The sequence below is a fragment of the Schistocerca nitens genome, chromosome 4, assembly GCF_023898315.1.
Source record: "Schistocerca nitens isolate TAMUIC-IGC-003100 chromosome 4, iqSchNite1.1, whole genome shotgun sequence".
NCBI lineage: Eukaryota > Metazoa > Arthropoda > Insecta > Orthoptera > Acrididae > Schistocerca > Schistocerca nitens.
The window spans coordinates 172,689,867-172,708,425 of NC_064617.1; the positions used below are offsets into that span (position 1 = coordinate 172,689,867).

At 41.4% G+C, this 18,559-nt stretch overlaps 1 protein-coding gene across 2 annotated transcripts in view; it reads right to left on the reverse strand.

The window, feature by feature from the left end:
- LOC126251353 (phosphoacetylglucosamine mutase) overlaps positions 1–18,559 on the reverse strand; it is a 103,827-nt gene that overhangs the window by 67,486 nt on the left and 17,782 nt on the right. Inside the window, exon 3 of one of the 2 annotated variants that reach the window (XM_049951724.1) lies at positions 14,394–14,502. The exons of the other annotated variant lie outside the window; for it this stretch is intronic. The gene's annotated coding sequence lies outside the window, so the exon portion shown is untranslated. The remainder of the gene's footprint in view (positions 1–14,393; positions 14,503–18,559) is intronic. 2 annotated transcript variants of the gene reach the window in all.

Sequence of the window (18,559 nt, forward strand, 5' to 3'; positions counted from 1 at the left end):
AGAGGTCGTCATGACTTTTCCAGAGCTGGCATGACTTATTTTCCCTACAACTACAAAAGCTTCGCTGGGGAACCCTTACACATCCTCTATACAGTCCCAATTTCTCCTCATGTGATTTCCTTATTTTTTAAGTCCTAGAGATAGACATTCCTGGCTGTTGATTTGCTTCAGACAAAGAGGAGCACACCTGCATACAATAATGGTTCTGCAGGCAGCCAAAAACATTTTTCCATGAAGGCACTGACTGTCTTGTCTCACAGTTGGATAAACATATTAACAGTTATAACATTTACTTTTGAAACAATAAAGACTACTTACCTTTTTCCATCTGCCTTTCATTTGAAAACCCTTATACACTGAAGCGCCAAAGAAACTGGTATACGCATGCATATTCAAATACAGAGATATGTAAATGCACAGAATACGGTGCTGCAGTTTGCAATGCCTGTATAAGACGACAAGTGTCTGGCACTGTTACAATGACAGGTTGTCAAAATTTAAGTGAGTCTGAACTTGGCGTTACAGTCGGCGCACGAGTGGTGGGACACAGCATCTCTGAGGTAGCAATGAGGTGGGGATTTTCCCAAACCATCTTTTGACAAGCGTACCGTGAATATCAGGAATCCAGTAAAACATCCAATCTCCGACATCTCTGCAGCCGGGAAAAGATCCTGCAAGAATGGGACCAATGATGACTGAGGAGAATCATTCGATGTGACACAAGTGTGACAAATTGCTGCAGATGTCGATGCTGGGGCACCATCAAGTGTCAGCGTGCGAACCATTCAACAAAACATCATTGACATGGGCTTTCGGAGCCAAAGGCCCACTCATGTACCTTTGAGGACTGCATGTCACAAAGCTTTACGCCTCACCTGGGCCTGTCAACACCGACATTGGACTATTGATGACTGAGAATATGTTGCCAGATCAAACGAGTCTCATTTAAAATTGTATCAAGTGGATGGACATGTACAGGTGTGGAGACAATCTCATGAATCCTGGCCACCCTGCATGTCAGCAGGGTACTATTCAAGTTGGTGCAGGTTCTGTAATGATGTGGGACACGTGCAGTTGGAGTGATACGGAACCCCTGATATGTCTATATATGACTCTGACAGGTGACACATACATAAGCATCTTGTCTGATCACCTGCCTCCATTAATGGCCATTGTGCATTCTGAGGGACTTGGGCAATTCCAGCAGGACAATGTGACACTTCATACATCCAGAATTGCTACAGAGCAGCTCCAAGAACACACTTCCGAGTTTAAGCACTTCCGCTGGCCATCAAATTCCCCAGACATGGACATTATTGAGCATATCTGGGATTCCTTGCAATGTACTGTTCAGAAGAGATCTCCACTGCTCATACTCTTACATATTGATGGATAGCACTGCAGAATTCATGGTGTCAATTCCCTCCAGCACTACTTCAGACATTAGTTGAGTCTATGCCATTTTGTGTTGCAGCATTTTTGCGTGCTTGCAGGGGCCCTACACAGTACTTTAGGCAGGTATACCAGTTTCATTGGCTCTTCAGTGCAGCTCTAAATGAGGTACACAGGCTCATGTGTAACACTGTTACTGCATTCACACTGTCTGCCATATTGCAGGCCCACTTACCTAAAATTCAGAGGTCAAACTGATAAAATTAATTTTCACTGTACATGCATTAGATATAAATTTTGTCTCTGTGAAGAAATTAAGACATTATTAAACTGTCACAAATTTTACTTAATTTAAACTCAATCTGTGAGACTTTCCGATTTAAGATGCAAGTGGAAAAAGATGGCTTTCAGTCATCTTAGTCAGAAAGTAGATGGATCATTAGGGCACCGCATCATAAGCCCACACAAGGGGACTTATATTTGTGGGTGTCTAGCTGCCACTGTCCTTCACAAACTCCCGGCATCCTTTGATTGCTAGTGCACTGGGTACATGTCTCTGATACTGACAGCCTTGTAAAGGGATTGGGACACCTACAGTCTGCATTCACAGAAAATTGATGTTCTTCACATCAGATTTGCAGTTTTAATGAGGAGTGAACTTGATAAGTCACAAGATAAAGAGGATAAGGTGGTGTTCAAATCAAGGGTATTGCTCTGATATTTGGGCAACATTTCATCTAAATTAGGCAGAGTCCTTTCAAAAATATATGTGTCGTGTCTGCCCTCTGATATGGTACACAGTGACATACACAGAGGGTGTTAGATGTCCAGCAGTCTTCAGCATGGTGCCACATAGTCACAACATTATGCTTCCAACACATGACTTTCAAACAGAAAGACAATTTTGGAGAAAATACGAGCAGCCCTCTTAGATTGTCTGCTGCTGACAGAGGTCATTTACTGTCTCATAAAGTCATCAGATGATCAAAACCAATTGCCAAATGATTTAGACACGATATTTGTGTAGCGTAAATTGACTCTAAATAATGAAAAGTATGAAATCATCCACACGAGTACTAAAGGAATCTTCTAAACTTGATAAAGTCCACAAATCTGGAGACTGTGATTTAAATTAAATACTTATGGATTACAGTTACGAGTAACTTGAATTGGAACGCTCACGTAGATAATGATGTGGGGAAAGTTAAGCAAAGACTGTGATTTACGGGCATAACACTTAGACGATGCAACAGTTATACTAAAGCGACTGCCTACATTATGCTCATGCATCCTCTTCAGGAGTATTTCTGCACGGTGTGGGATCTAAACCTACATAGGGAGAAATAATCATTGTAATCAAATAAGAGAAATCAGAGCCTACATGGAACGATGTAAGAGTTTGTTTTTCCAGTGCAGTGTTCAAGGGTGAAATGGCACAGAAACAGCTTGAAGGTGGTTCGATGAACCCTCTACCAGCCACTTAATTGTGAACTGCAAAGTAGTCATGTAGACGTTTATGTAGACAGATTGCCGGCCGCGGTGGTCTAGCGGTTCTGGCGCTGCAGTCCGGAACCGCGGGACTGCTACGGTCGCAGGTTCGAATCCTGCCTCGGGCATGGGTGTGTGTGTGATGTCCTTAGGTTAGTTAGGTTTAAGTAGTTCTAAGTTCTAGGGGACTTATGACCTAAGATGTTGAGTCCCATAGTGCTCAGAGCCATTTGAACCATTTTGTAGACAGATTCATCTGCTGATAGTTATGCCTGATGCCAGAGAAAGTGCTGATACAAAGGACTACTTCCCTCACCCGCCAAATAGTTCACATATGAATATACTTGTACTGAGTGCAGATTTAACTGTGCACACTTCAGTTGGATAGTTGTAGTTATCACAATAGTTCCATTTGCAGTTATCAATGGGTCATCAGCAGTTGTCAACAAGTATTATTACACTACCACATTCATCATCAGGTTTTGCACTTTTTAAGTCTATACTGATGTACAATTAGATTAGTTACTTAGTGTTCATTAAGTTATGTTAGACCAGTGTTCACAACTTTTACATACCTTCTCATCAAACTAGAGTTTGTATTATGTACACCATTTTAATAAATGGTTGTTAACTATCACTTTGTGTCAACATTATTTTTGTTGTAGTCATAGCCTTGTGACAAGACAGCTGCAGTGTGTAAGCATACATGTCAATACAGAAACAACTTTCTGTGGCATGGGGTTCACTTCCTGCTATCTTCATGATATGTGCCAAACTTATTTGGTGAATACAACTTTTTGAAACCCCACTGTGATGCATAAGTTTGAAATTTGCCTCAAAGGTGCCTACAGCCTCCCTCTGTAACAGTGATAAAGCGTGGCACCCTGTGATGTCACCCTCAGGCTTGGCAACACTTCAAACAATGAAGAAGGGGTCACATTTTAGAAGTTCATGTGAGGTTAAAGAGGGTTAAAGATGACAAATTGGCACCAAATTTCACCACAATTATGCCCAGTGCCATCATGGAGGTGTCGAACAACAAGAAGGTTGTCACACCCCCTCTTATCCTCATCTTACCCCTTCTTTTGACGCCTCTGAGTTGAAATTGTGGTTTTATTATGGGTAGCCAGGGATAACATTTCATACACAACATTGTTCAGAATCGACAAGAAAGCCCTCAGGAGGTAGCGTAATGGGCATCAATGAAACCACCTCTTCTCTTAAGATGTTGATTCCTACAAAATTCGCACTTGAAAATGACAGTTCACAATGTGATGAGCGACAGGACGACGTTCTTCACAATATCAACACTGCTGACACCTCCGTCCTCCCGCAGATGATCCAACCCTACTCTAAGGACATTGTGGTACTGCAACCGCACTGAAGGTGCTCCGACACTTTTGGAGTATACTGTGACTGCTATGTTTTCCTCTGGTGTACAGGATGGAACCACTAGGAACTGTTCAACACCATTTGACGAAATCTGAATGTTGATTTCGAGCAGCAAAGGGTATTCATGATTTTCCAGCCTTCCTGTGTCGTGTCCTCCAGTGGCGAAAACATGGATTGGTGGGGGAAGGGGAGGTTGCAATATTAACATGTACGTGAACATAATGGCAAACGGTACCTTTAAGGCACCCCCCCCCCCTTTCCTCCCTGTTTGGGAATATCTTTGGTGCCACCAACACACATTTGTTGAGCACATTAAAAATATACCTGTCAGAAACTTCGACACCCATTCAGCTGAGTGGTGACTCATGGCTGCTCTAGCGCCTCAGGGCACGCAACCCCTTCGACACTCTTTAGGTGGGGTTGTTGATTCTGTATCTGAAATGTTTTCCTCAGCCACCCATAAGAAAACTGCATGATTTCAACTCTGGTTATCACAGCTCTGACCTCCATTGCAGAGACTTCAAAATGAGGAGAGAAATGTGAGTTACAGGGGTGTGACAACTCCCCTTTCGTGTAATACATCCACGATGACACTGGGCAGAATTGTGGTGAAATTTGGTGCCAGTGTGAAATCATTAACCCACCTTACATCTCACATGAATTTCTAAGCTATGGCTTGTTTTCACATGTCAACACCTTTCTGCTTGAAGCGTCTTCGAACCAGAGGAGGAAGTCACAGGGTGCCATGCTTTTTCACCATTACTGAGGAACGTTGTAGGCACATCTGAGTCAAATTTCAAACTTATGCTTTGCAACTGGAGACAATTACAGTGTTTCGAAAAAGTGAATTTTTTTTCACAGTGTATATATTAAAATAATTTCCCAGTCACTTACAAAGATCTGAGCTCTTCTCAACTTGGTAAAGTGTGATCCAGATTTGCAGAATGCTCCAGTCTACATGTCAGTGTAAAAAGGTTATACTAGCCAGAGCACATGCACATTACATGAAAAGAGCATGGGATATGATCGCCACACTTGTCGTTTACAGCACGGGACAGACAGCCATAGCTGAGGATTATCATCTCCATGTGACATTGCATCAATCCTTCTGGGATACAGTTATTTGATCTATGGAAATAGATTTGGCTTATTAACCATGATGGTAGATTGCAGATGGATACAATATAGGAGCTGATGATTTCTTCAATTTTGCTACAATGACAGAATTTTACGCTTAATGGAACATACAGTGACAATTTTATCAATTTGACCATTGAATTTTAACTCCATTGGTTTTCAGTTTGGCAGAGAACATGTATGCAGTACCACTGTTATGCATGCCCCTCAGATCTCAAATGGAGCAATATGTGACAGATGGAATTAACATTGACAAAAGCAGTCACGCAACCCACACCTATTTATAAGTGTCACAGTGCCAATTTTTGGTATAAATTTAGTAACATGCACCAACAATCCCCATTTGTAAAACTCACTTGAGAATGGCTGCTCAGATTGTGGCAAGGATTTGATGCCACCAGGCTGAAATCCAAAAACCTCATGAAATACTTAATACAATGGGAAAATTTCAAGATGGGCAATTGAAATACTATTGTGGTTCCTAAAATGGTAAGCTGACAGACTAATAAAAACAACAACAAAAACATTGTAGTGTATAATATCTCACACTACTGCTAGATGATCAATTAGACCAAGAGTCACCTGTTACGTGTTCCACAAAAAAGCTGTTAAAACTTGGTACAGCATCAAGGCACATCATTATGTACAACACCTATGTTATTGGTCCCCTGGCTGTATGACTGCTCTCATTGGCTGCCATAATCTCTCATACTTACCATCTAAATCACTGATCTAGAATAAAACCAATTCTGGCACTAATGGAATACCAACCTAGACTTTGATGTATGATGTCTAAATAAGACTGTTTATTACTTGAGTCCAACATCCAACAAAGTATCTACTCATACCCATCTATTTGAAGATATTGATTGTCATTATAGGTGTTTGTGGTCTCGTTATCTGCCAGAGGATTATCTAAAACTTTCTGAAATGTATTTGGTTGGTCAGTTCTAATGACACACTAGTAAATCTCATCATCCGAGGGATAGGATAGTTAGGGGGAAGAGACCAAACAGCGAGGTCATCGGTCTCATCGGATTAGGGAAGGATGGGGAAGGAAGTCGGCCGTGACCTTTCAAAGGAACCATTCCAGCATTTGCCTGGAGCGATTTAGGGAAATCACGGAAAACCTAAATCAGGATGGCCGGACGCGGGATTGAACCGTCGTCCTGGCATCATCTGAGGGTTTCTTCCCAGTTGCCATAATTCCTTGGTAAAAATTAAAAGATCTATTGAATTTGAAAATACACTAACAACACTCTCTCACCTGCCACCAACAATCCTCACAAAAAAGAAAACAAACTGTTTTAATAATCAATACCAGTCTGTTCCAGCAAGAATGTTTCAGTGAAGAAGCAATTAAACACAAATTACTGAGCTGACAATAAATATCAATGGATATGTACAACCCTAAAATCAAACATTGTCTTGCAACTGGGGAGCACAATTCCAATAGAATGAGAAGGCTGAAATTCAATAGTGTGTTAGCACTGGTGTCATTTGAAATCAAGCACACGTTGAGGGAAGCATATGCAGCATGTAAATGCTAATCTGGTATTTATCTGCAATGGTTTTGGCGAATCTGCAGAAGATGTACTCAGAATCACTGTAGAAAGAGTTGAACCTTGCACCACATGAAAAACACATATGGTTTCTCAGTATCTACGCCATCACAGTCAGCTACAAAAAGTTTGAAATTTTAAGCAAGATAACAGATATGGCAGTGTTATTTTACAAGCATAATTGGGCAATCAGAAAAATTGTCTTGCCTGGAAGTCATAAATTTTTTGTTGTTGAATTGCACCTGCTTTTTATTTCCTTTCCTTAGACCAGTTGTTTCTGTCCAACATTTTGCTATCATTAAATTTCAACCTCGACATGCGATTTTTTAAAGGTCTGCAAGTGTAATGCTGACTGCAACACCTAGAGCTACCACAAGTTCTCCAATGTGTAAAAAAGCAAATGGGTTCTTTCCAGCTGTTATGTTTCTCCTCCCTCAAAATCATCATCATCATCATCATCATCATCACTTATATCTTCAATACGGTCATTTATACAACATGTGCACAGCACCTAAAAACTCAAATACTGATTCAGGGATAATTCAACTTAATTTTATTATCTGTTACATTCTTTTGATTACTGGAATTATAATGAGCTTGTTAGTTTGCCTAAAAATCATACTAATCATGGAATAACAGTAATATTTCATTACCACTGTTCATACATAAACATATACACGATTACTGACTTCCTGATAAAGTAGATAAAACACATATTTATAAACAAAGTATTCATAGAATCATAAAACATATATTTATAAACAAGGTATTCATAGAATCAACAATGAAAATATGTTAGCAACACCTACACTCATTTAATTTCAGAGTAATTAACGTTTTTATATAAAACATTGTTACTGAAGTAGAATCACATATTTAGGAATGCTAATCACCATAAGTTAACAGAGAAATTATTACTGTATCTGAAAGTTAATGCTCAAACGAATATCTATTCAGTTATTAGAACTGTAAATCTTTAATTGTAGAGTGTGAAAATTGGGCAAGCAACAATAGACTACTTCAGTTTTAATTACTGCAAGAGGCATGTTGGAAGCCATTTTAGTTGAATCTGCAGTGAGTTTTGAAATGAGCAATATCTGTGTCCACCAACATGGGAAATGTATCATAGATGATTTAGTGCACATTACAAGTCAGGAAAACATACCACGTGTAACCTAAACTTCATATTCCAGTTGTTTACTCAACGATTCAAATGACTGTTTTTGATATTTCACTGTGAAATTTCAATTTTTTCCATTGACAGTGTTAACATTCCAATAATGGCTAATGCTTACTGTAGCAACAGGATCAGGCTACGAAATGTGTTATTTCCAAAAGAAACTGACAGAGCACATCATTTTCGCACTGATATGACTATCAGATTTGAAGAACAGTGTTTTAAGATTTTTATTTAGTGACTGTGTTAATTATTTGTTTGTCATATGTGAATAGTTGTGATTGTATATCTATGTTATTACACTCGGCTACAACTGGAAGACACCACCCAAATGTGGTATGTGGCTATCAGTTTATCTCTATCATAATAACAGTAGACAGGTCACAAACTGGCCACATACAGTTGTTTTTTCAGCATCCAAGTGTAATTAAAGTGCAATTTTTGATGTGGACTACATTATTGACAGTTGGTTATTCCCACAAAATACTTTTCACCCAGTTTCAGCGGAAGGGCTGCTACCAGAGTCTACTATACAGTTGAAAACAGATAAGCTAAAATTGGACTCTAAATATGCACCACCCAAAGATTTATCAAGTATTTTCCATCCAGTTAGTCCACTATATTTGTGTAGGAATCACTTGTATTTATATACTGCAAGGTAATCAATTTTGAATTACGATAAACAATGACTACAACCTTTTCAGCAGATGACATCAATTGCTTCTATTAAGTAAAAGGTCACCTAATACGCTGACTGCTGTTTCAGTTCTAGTGCAATGTGGTTGCTCCATATCTCATGCACGCATTGTCACACAAACAAACAGGATTATTTTTGAAAAGCTTCCAACACTGCTAACAAATTCTTTTTCTCACTTGCTATTCAGCCACACTTAATAAATATGGCACCCATCTGGCATAGAGCTTAATTCTTCTTGTGAAATGTTTAATTTGGTAAAACTTCAAAATTGAACTTACGAGATGGAATACACTCCTTGGAAAAATATGAGATAAAATGCACTGACCTTAGTAAAAAAATATTGCTGCCCTAAAAACATTTGCCTTACCCTTATTTGGGGTGTAGAAGAATTTATCATCCAAGGGCAGTTTGATGGATTGGTTGGTTTAGAGGTGGGAGAAGGGACCAAACTATGAGGTCATCAGTCCCTTGTTCCTAATAAAACAATGCCACAAGTGTGAGAATAAAACACACGAAACATATAACATAAAACGAAAAGAAAGGAAATGACACAAGAACAAAGGAAAGGCAATGAACACTAAAAGGAACAAAAGAGGACAAGGAAACGACAGAGAGATGCTAGAAACAGAAGAGAGTAAAACATGAAAGCAGATTACAGTGGCTGGCCAACGACGAGAATAAAAAGCGAAAGCCAGCCACTCTGCAACACATTAAAACCGCCACCCTAAAAGCACTAGGGTGGAGGACACAGAGGGACTAAGGACATGCGCTAAAACCCGCATAGAAGTATAAAACCCACTCTCACGGATAAAACATAAAACTAAAGCTGCTGTGGAGGCATTGTCGCCCAACACCAAAGGCAGGGTGCTGGGAAAGTTAAAAGTCTGCCGCAGAGTGGCTAAAAGTCGGCAGTCCCCACAGTGGGGCACAGGGTCGAGTAAATACAATGCTGAAGGCAATGCTGAACCATAAACCGCACTCCCATAGTCAATTCGGGATTGGACAAGGGCTCTGTAGAGCTGCAGCAGCGTAGAGCGATCTGCACCCCAATTGGTGTTGCTCAGGCAACAGAGGGCATTGAGGTGCTGCCAGCACTTCTGCTTAACCTGATGAAGATGAGGGAGCCAAGTCAATCGAGCATCAAAAACCAATCCTAGAAACTGATATGTCTCCACTACAGTGATTGGATCGTCGTTAATGTAACGTGCGGGTTCCAGATGATCAGTATGATGCCGACAGAAGTGCATGACACACAACTTTGGGGCTGAAAACTGTAAGCCACGTGCTAGAGCCCATGACTGCACCTTGTGGATGGCTCCCTGGAGACGCCACTCAGCAACACCAGTACTGGAGCAGCAGTACGAAATGCAGAAGTCACCTGCATACAGAGGTGAGATGGAGGACCCGACAGCTGCTGCTAGACCGTTAATGGTCACTAAAAATAGAGAGACACTCAATACAGAACCCTGCGGACCTTCATTTCCTGGATATGGACGGAACCGTGGGAGTCACCAAATTGGACACGGAAAGTATGGAGTGACAGGAAGTTTTGGATAAAAATAGGGAGTGGTCTCCGGCGACCCCACTCATACAATGTGGCAAGGATATGATGTCGCCAAATCGTGTCGTACGCTTTACGTAAGTCAAAAAAGATGGCAATCGGGTGTTGCCGTCTGGAAAAAGCTGTTCGGATGGCAGACTCGATGGACACAAGATTATCAGTGGTAGAGCAACCCTGGCGGAAGCCGCCCTGACATAGAGCCAGCAAGCCACGTGACACCAGGACCCAACCCAACCACCGACACACTCTATGTTCCAGCAGCTTACAAAGAATGTTGGTGAGGCTGATGGGCCGATAGCTATCCACATCAAGCATGTTTTTACTGGGTTTGAGCACCGGAATGATTGTGCTCTCCCACCACTGTGATGGAAAGACGCTATCACACCAGATCTGGTTGAAGATGACGAGAAGATGTCACTTGTAGTCAGATGAGAGATGTTTAATCATCTGGCTGTGGATGCGATCAGGCCCAGGAGCTGTCGGGGCAATTTGCAGGGGCACTGAGGAGCTCCCACTCTGTAAATGGGGTGTTATAGGATTCACTGTAGCATGTAGTGAATGAGAGGACGTTCCCTTCCAGCCACCGTTTGAGTGCGCAAAAGGCTGGGGGGTAATTCTCCGATGCTGAGGCTCGAGAAAAGTGCTTGGCAATCGTGTTTGCGTCGGTGCGTAACCTGCCACTTATGGTAACACCAGGGACAGCTCACATCGATGTTACCGTGTGGGGGAGATTTAGAGGTGACAGCAGAGGTGGAAGTTCCCCAGTCCACCTTTTTCAAAGTCCATCTGGCAGGCGTCCGTGCGGCTGATGCTGGGGCAACAACAGGAAGATGGGGAAGTGGTCACTACCACATTGGTCATCTTGTGCTCTCCAGTGGATAGATGGTAAAAGTCCTGGGTTGCAAATTGATAAATCAATGGGCGAGTAACTACCATGAGCCACACTGAAATGTGTGGTGGCCCCAGTACTTAAGAGGCAGAGGTCGAATTGTGACAGTAAAGTTGTGACATCTCTACCTTAGCCAGTAAGCATGGTACCAACCCACAAGGGGTTATGGGCATTAAAATCTCCCAGAAGTAGGAAAGGTTTAGGGAGTTGATCAATCAGTGCAACTAATGCATTCAGGGGTACTGCACCACCCAGAGGAAGACATATATTGCAGACAGTTATTTCCTGTGTCATCCTTATTCTGACAGCCACAGCTTCAAGAGGGGTTTGAAGGGGCACATGTTCACAACAGACCGAGTTTAGGACATAAATGCAAACTCCACCTGACACACTACTATAGTCACTACGGTTCCTGTAATATCCCTTATAGCTGCAGAGGGCAGGGGTCCACATTGCTGGGAACTAGTTTTCCTGGAGGGCAATGCAGATAGCAGGTGTAAAGCTTAACAGTTGCCATAGCTCAGCCAGGCAGAGTAAAAAACCACTGCAATTCCACTAGAGGATGACATCGTGAGACTGGGAAGGCAGGGAACATTCAATGAGGCAGTTAACACCTCAGAGTCACCTGCTGCCACCGATTTATTGCCTGAGCAGTCTATATCTATTGTGTCTGAGGGTCTGGTGAGATCTAGGTCCTCAGCAGATGCCAAAATCTCCACCCCATCCTCAGCTGCAGAGCTTGTAGGTAGTGGTAGTGTGGGTGCCACAACAATTTCCTTGGTCTTAGGGGTTTTCTTTTTGGATTTCTCTCACTTCTCCTTGGGTTTCCCTGGCTGGGAGGACTTCACTGGCTCAGTCTCTGGGACTGAGAATGAGCATGAAGCCCTATGACCTCCTGCTTTTGGGCTCTTCAGCCACCGGCAGGTATCATCTTTCCCACTAGAAGAAACCTGGGAAGGGAGTGACCCAAGGGAACCCTTCCCAGCAAGAGAAACTGAAGAAGACTCATGCTTCTCCAGCTTAGAAGTGGGGAGGTATATATCCGATGGTTGGGGGGGGGGGGGGGGTGTTGCTCCCGAAGTAGGTGGTGCAGGAGCAACAGGGAGGGAAATGCCCCCCACCACCAAGGGGGCAGGTGTAGGCTTCCGGCTCTGGGAGGTGACCTGGGTTGGTGGGGCTAATGGTGCCAGAACTGTTGTAGCGGCGGCATAAGACGATGTCATACGCACAGGATGCAAGCTTTCAAATTTTCTCTTAGCCTCAGTGTAGGTCAGTCTGTCCAGGGTCTTGTAATCCATGATTTTCCTTTCTTTCTGGAGAATCCTGCAGTCAGGCGTGCAAGGCAAATGGTGTTCTCCGCAGTTGACACAGATAGGAGACGGGGTACATGGACTATTGGGATGTGATGGGCATCCGCAATCTCGGCATGTGATGCTGGAAGTACAGCGGGAAGACAGATGGCTGAACTTCCAGCACTTAAAGCACTGCATCGGGGGAGGGATATAGGGTTTTACATCACACCGTAGACCATCACCTTGACCTTCTCAGGCAATGTATCACCCTCAAAGGCCGAGATGAAGGCACCAGTGTCAACCTGATTATCCTTCAGACCCCAGTGGACATGCCGGATGAAATGTACACCTCGCCGCTCTAAATGGTGCACAGCTCATTGTCGGACTGCAAAAGAAAGTCTCTGTGAATTATGATAGCCTGGACCATATTTCAGCTCTTATGGGTGTGACAATTACAGAAACATCCCCCAGATTGTCACAAGTGAGTAACTCCCGTGGCTGGGCAGAGGATGCTGTTTTGATCAAGACTGACCCAGATCTCATTTTGGACAAGCCCTCCACCTCCCCACACTTGTCCTCTAAATGCTCAACAAAAAACTAAGGCTTCATCGTCATGAAATATTCTCCATCAGCTCTCGAACATACAAGGTACTGGGACGAATAAGATCTGCTGCCCTCCTCAGCCTGACATTCCTCCCATGGTGTGGCCAGGGAGGGCAACAATTTGGGGTCATACTTCTGTGTGCTGAATTGAGCTCGTGATCGCTTAGACTGCTGGTGTTTCACCACCAGCAAGAGATGATGGACTACACTTCATCATGTGTCATCTGCCCTGATGCCACCCACTCCAACCAGGGGCCCTCCCCCCGGGTGCCACCCAGCCACAGCAAAGGCCACCTAGCAGGATGGCCATTGCCGGGAGTCCCGATGCCCCAGGGGGATGGGCATCTACCCCTTGGCATACATGGGGGAGTTAACGGTGCAGGCATCAGCAGAGGGGCCCCTGTGTGGTCAGGGGGCTACAACGAACAGGGTACATTGCGGCCCTACCACAACAGACTGGCTACTGTGCTGGATATCAGGTGCAAGGACGTCCATGGTCATTGTCAACACAGAAATCGACACTGCATAGTGCTTGGTGGAAAACACACCCAGGAAGGTGTCCTCGCCCAAGAGATGGAGAATGGGCAGGACTACAATGCAACAACGAGAAATTGGGCTAAAGATCTCAATGCATGATGAATTCGATGCACCTTGTGAGGCGCCCTTCCCCAATTGGCTCGCTCTTTGGGAAAATGTTGAAGAATGGAAGTCAAACCCTACAGGGGACCATCACATAAAGGCCAAAATGTGTGCAACTCCTTTTAGTCATCTCGTACGACAGGCAGGAATACCTCGGGCCTATTCTAACCCCTGGACTCGCAGGGGGAACAGTTTGATGGATATACACATGTTTAGCACACTAGAGAAGGCAACATTTAGGTAAAATTCAAACTATTTTTTATTTATGTTAGACAATTCAGAAAGTTATTCTGTAGTATGAAATAAAAATGTGTAAGAAGGGGCTTAACATATTGATTAACTCACACTGGAAACAACATTAATATTTCAAGAGTTTGGAATGGGTCTGGGTCATACAGCCTAGCCTTGGTCTTAAATTTCTATTTCTTGGAATAATGACATAATACAAATGTCTATGAAGATATAAAATGATGGCTAACTGTCAACAATAACAACATTACACCAATATTTCTGAGCATGACATGGATCTCTACCATAAAGCATCTTCACAGCCACCATACTTACACCTATCACCAATTTCTTAATCTTGCGCTGCCACCACGAATCATACTGCATCCACCAACATCACTGATGCCACCTTCACCATAGCGGCCACCACCACAGGTAAAACAGTCTGTTCAAAATTCACACACTACAGTTTTTCATATTTAAAAAATTTCATTCATCCACGCTGCAATCAAATTGGATTCCAAACTATGCAAGCATGCAGTCTACTTCCACACCGTATAATTTTGTAACAAGTTAGTTAACAATCAAAGAAAGGTAGCTATGTGATTATTAGCACAGTTGTTTAATTTTCATTTTATTTACTCTTACAAGTCATTAAACAGTTTATCTTACCCTCAATCATATTTTTTTTTTTTTTTTTAATTTTCACATTGCTTCTTTGTATCATCTATTTTCAAAAATATGCTAGTACTATTTGATCAAGTTTTCAGTCACAAAAATCTTTGACTACTTATCTAGTGACATCTTGAATCTAATAGGTGTTAGAATTAACTTAAAAAACAATCTGAAATCATATCTGCTTCACAGCTTCTAATCCAAAGAAGAATTTTTGAATGTGTAATAATATAATTGTGGTTGTAATTTTGTGTGTGTGTGTGTGTGTGTGTGTGTGTGTGTGTGTGAAACTGAACATAAGTAAATCAATGGATGTAAAGAATTAAAGGCTAAATATTAATGTGAAGGGGAATCATACAAAAGGTCAGCACACTGCCACATTTATCACTGAAAAAGTGTATTATAATTTCAAAATTGATATGTTCCACAATATAGCAAGAAATCACAATTACGATCCATGGAACATACAAGTAACTATAACCATTGATAAATAGATTTCTACTGAAATATCTCAACTGTTGTTTTGTAACACCAAACAAAGTAACTAAGATTCGACTCCTCTTTCTTGAGTCCTTGCTTCAGGCCGTGATGCATAAACAATTGCTTCTTCACCCGCACCTGCATCTTGCAACATGAAGTTGAGTAAATAAGAAATACCATTGATCTGTAAACCTAACTGCTTTCACTGCTTTCTAGTATTATGCTAATACCTGCCTCTGCCTATCTAGCCTGCACTCTGCTGTTACTTCATTTACTGAAGATATTGAGAATCTCATTAATTACCTGGAGAAGAAATATGGCAACGGCAAGCTTGTGATTATTGGAGATATCAATCTTGACATCAGATGTAAAACACAAATTGTTGCTTGCTCTTTGAACTGTATGAGCTGCCAATTTGTTCTGTATTAATGAACAGCCAACAACACAAGTGGTATGCTTGGGCTATATAATTACCAACTCAGACAAATAGAAATTATGAGGGAAATTCGATGAGTAATGCAACTTTTTTTTCCTTGGCCAATTTCAGTGGCAAAAATGCATAATTGTAGTAGGCCATTGTGGAATATTCCCACTTCAGTCCCTATAATTTCATGAAGTTCCGACAGGTGGCAGCCCTATACATAGTTCAAAATGACGTCTGTAATGGAGGTGCGTTCCAAGCAGGGAGTTGTCATTGAGCTTCTCGTGACAGAGAACCAGACCATGACAGATATCCATGGACGCTTGTAGAATGTCTACAGAGAGCTGACAGTGAACAAATGCACGGTGAGTCATTGGATGAGGCATCTGTCGTCATCACAATGAGATCGTGCAAACCTGTCCGATCTCCCGCATGCCACCCGGCAACACACAACTGTGACTCCTGCAATGCTGGAACATGCAGACACTCACCTCTGAGGTGGTCAGCAAATCACAAAGAAATACCTCAAACACACTGGATATTTAAAGGAGTGTGCCCGTTGGGTTCCTCATCACCTAAAACCATAAAGAGCAACAAAGGGCCATCTGTGTGGAATTATTTGCATTTTTTGAGGCTGAAAGTGACAATGTTTTGTCAAACATCGCCATAAAACTTCATTGGACTGCTCTTCCTCCTTCCCCTTACAGCCCAAATCTCGCATCTTCCAACTTCCACCTGTTTGTTCCAATGAAGGATACGCTCTGTGAGAAGCAGAATGTAGATGATGCATAGGTTATTGATGCAACAAGACATTGGCTCTGACGTCAACCAATAAAGTGGTACCATGTGGGCATATAGCTACAAGCATCAAAATGTTCATGGACCCCCTAGTGGGGAAACAGTGCACCTGTGACATTTTTGTCATATAAAAAAATATTGAGCCTGCAGTAAAGGAAAGAAAAGAAAAATTTGGAGTAGAAATTAAAATCCATGGAGAAGAAATAACTCTGCAGTTTGCGATGACATTGTAATTCTGTGAGAGACAGCAAAGGACATAGAATATAGCATTAAATATTAGGAAATCTTTTCTGGAGGTATTTGTCTGGAGTGTAGCCATGTATGGAAGGGAAACATGGTTGCTAAACAGTTTAGATAAGAAGAGAGTTGAAGCTTTTGAAATGTGGTGCTACAGAAGTATGCTGAAAATTATATGGATAGATCGTGTAACTAATGAAGAAGTACTGAATAGGATTGGCGAGACAGGAAATTTGTGGCACAACTTGACTAAAGAATGGATCGGTTGACAGGACACATTCTGATACATCAAAGGATCACCACTTTAATGTTGGAGGGAAGAGAGGGGGTTAAAAATAACAGAGAGTGACCAAGAGATAAATACACTAAGCAGATTCAGATGGATGTAGGTTGCAGTAGTTACTTGGAGATGAAGAAGTTTGCATGGAGGGCTGCATCAAACCAGTCTCTCGACTGAAGACCACAACAACTACAACAACAACAACAAATTTTTTCTTTTTATATCCTCTAAATATGTTAAAATTTTGTATGCATTTTTTTTCACTCTATATCGATTATAGTGATCATTTCCCAGATTTTTATGAAACTTGTCACAACATAAAGACAGTTCAAGGCGAAAAGAAAATTTTAAAAATTAATGAACAGAGTTGCACCTATATGCTATGAAAAATAGTTGCTTAGTAATGTGAGCAGTTTAGTTTCTTTGTATCAAGGTGGGATAGCATACAAATTAAAACATTTGGTTTCAGTGATAATTTTATAGTCTTGTCATCACAAAGTATCACTTTCACTTTTGCTGTATGCCATAAACACAATGCATCATAATATGTTGAAGTAAGTGACAGATGACTTCTGCAAGTCATTGGTTGATTTCACTTACTACCCCATAAGCAAATTTATATTCAGTTCATTTCTCATATTTCCCACTGATACTTGTATGATTCAAAAATTACAAAATACCATATCTGAACCTCCATATCAGTAACACACATTAGAAAAGAAGTTACAGTTCTTCGTGAAAGTAATTTGCCATTTGCCTTCCCCACTAGTTGAATTTGGCATTTCAATTTCTCTCATTTGAATGTATATTTCCAAGCACCATATGAATGAACACTTATTTGTCATGTTTGCCACTTACACCTCTACTTCACTGCATACATTTTTTACATTATGCTTATATTTAGCCAATGGCAAATCCTTACACTGGGCTACAACGGAGATAATCTGTTAGTCTTTAGCAGAGTATATGGTATGATGAATATATGTGCAAAGTTCAACAAGACACATTTATACTCTACAAGTCACACTTTATAGTGTGGGATGAACGATAGTTTTTATACCAACTACCCTCTTTCCTACTTGCAAGTAGTGCATGAGATAAATAACTGTCAGTAAGAGTTTCTCACAAACTCAAATGTTTCTGATTTTTGTCATTACAGCCATTTCATGAGATATATTTGGGAGAACATAATAAGTTTCTCAAAACTTTTTGGAAAATCACTCTCAGGATGTTATCAGTACTTGTCTCCATGATGAACTGTTCCAGTCTTATGGTGTCTGTCATGTCACTGTAGTTGGAAGACAACTTCCATAACACTGTTGTACTTACTAAACTAACTAATGACTACAGATACTGCTGTTCTTTAGATTATCTTTATTAATACTACTGGATTGGACATTCAATTCAGGAACTGGCAGTTTACTCTCAACATTAATAAATGCACTATATTCCACATAAACAGGTGGAGAAACCTGCTTATTCTCAGAGTGATGAGCAATACTCAAGAATCAGTCGAACAAAATGTTTGCAAGCTACCTCCATCATCAGTTAACTACATTTCCTTGCAACTTTTTCAATGAACCTCAATCTGGCATCTACCTTTCCTACAAC